The sequence below is a fragment of the Morone saxatilis genome, unplaced genomic scaffold (assembly GCF_004916995.1).
Source record: "Morone saxatilis isolate NCDOM2014 unplaced genomic scaffold, NCSU_SB_2.0 Contig22, whole genome shotgun sequence".
NCBI lineage: Eukaryota > Metazoa > Chordata > Actinopteri > Moronidae > Morone > Morone saxatilis.
Genome location: NW_023339785.1, coordinates 24,263,063 through 24,264,855, shown reverse-complemented (window position 1 = coordinate 24,264,855; position 1,793 = coordinate 24,263,063). Strand labels below are relative to the sequence as shown.

General features: G+C 43.9%; 1 protein-coding gene and 1 long non-coding RNA gene across 3 annotated transcripts in view; one reads left to right on the top strand and one right to left on the bottom strand.

Moving 5' to 3' along the window:
• Positions 1-1,793, top strand: part of LOC118333375 — a 598,798-nt gene that overhangs the window by 300,153 nt on the left and 296,852 nt on the right. The window lies entirely within an intron of this gene.
• Positions 1-1,793, bottom strand: part of sparc (secreted protein, acidic, cysteine-rich (osteonectin)) — a 20,889-nt gene that overhangs the window by 18,280 nt on the left and 816 nt on the right. The window lies entirely within an intron of this gene.

The following is a 1,793-nucleotide window of genomic DNA, read 5'->3' as shown; positions in this document are numbered from 1 at the left end:
CTCCTCCACCTCCTCCTCCTCCTGACCTGCCACCTCAACAATTAAGCAGCCAGGGACTCTCTGTCTCTACCTCCCTCATACTAATGCAGGCACATTGTCCTTCAGTCTTCTCGAAATGCAGCATGGAAAATTCCTCGACAGGTGTGACCAACGCGGAAAACAAAAACGTGTAATTCAGTGTGAGGGGTGAGGAGAAGATTGGAGTGTAATGTGTTTTCAGAGCAGGGAGAATGTGTAATGCCTCAGATTGGACTGAAACAAGATGAAAGCCAGGAATCACAACTTTACTTGAAATTCTAGTTTTCAAAACATCTAGAATATTTCCACTTGATGCACCCATGCAACCTTACATAAAACATGGTATCCTGGATTTGAGTATTTGCCTCAATATTAGCATCATATGGCAGAGTTAATAAAGGGGTGGAACAAGCAGATACAGAATATTTGCTCAGGGTTAAAAAAATCAGGGAATCAGGGTTCAAAAATCAAAAAATGTCTTATATGTGTCTAAAAACCTTTACATTTAATCGTATCGCTCACTAAAAGATCCAGAATATGCACCATTTGAGAATTTTTAAACGTTAGACACAAGCTATCTCACGGAAAAGTCCATTCTCAGGAGGCTTCAAGTTTCCACATCGCACTGTGAGTAAAACACTGAACCATGATTGGCTTTCAAACTAGGTGAGACGTCACAAAATAATCTCGTATGTACACGTGTTAAACTCATATTTGAGGTGAGCACAGGTGATGAATGTGAAACCTTCCAGTTTCAGTCTGTCATTTAACTGCTCATTGATGCATTTATTTATTTTTGTTGGAAGAAACTAGAACAGAAGGTTTAGAAAATCAACCACCGACACACCCAGCTCCTATTACGCTATGGCCAAAAGTACTACAGCCATATGTGATAACTTACACAGAGCAAGCACAAAGCAGCACATATTAACACACACAGATTAATGTGCAGCCTCTTCTGGTTTCAGGTTTTCCACCAGGATGTTAGGAGTCGTGCGAGGGAGTTTGCTCCCATTCAGAAAGAGCAACAAGGCATTAGTGATCGGTCCGCACGTCGTGACGGCTGGGGAGCAGGTCTGGGTTTCTTCCAGTTCATCTCAAAGGTGTTGTATGGTTCTGAGACCAGGGCTCTGTGCAAGCTCCTAACACCAAACCGGGAACAGCATTTCTTTATTGAGCTGGCTTCATGCATGGGGGGCTAAACACAAACTGTTGACACAGTGTATGCGTTGAGATTTCTCTGTATGGAACCGAAAGGCCAAAGTGCAAACCATTAAAAGACAGTCCCGGACCGACAATCACAGAATGCCAGAACTTCAGCCTCTTTCTGCTAATCCCCCTGAGTGCATGAGTGACATACCGACACTTGACGGCATCTGAACTAACTAACAGAGCATTTTAAACAGCTGGTAACCGATCGCCATGGCAACCCACATTCCTTTACATGGGAGTAATCAGAGGGGGNNGGGGGGGGGGGGATGAAGAGAGGGAGGCAGATAGGAGAGATATTTGTCGGAGAAACGCAGGCTTTGTTGGAATCCCATCCACACCGACTGCTCCTCCTCTTCCCTCCTTTCTTTCTTGTTTTATTTCTTTCTCTTCATTTACTTTATTATCACAACTTTGTCACCCTGCAGGAATCCATTTACAAAATGCTCTGATCAACCCTTAGGATGAGACAGAACAAACATTGTAAAAAGAATTAAACAGCATATCTTCCTGTGTCTGCATCCCCCTCCTCCCCCAAGCTTTAACCCACAGTGCCCCCCCCCTTC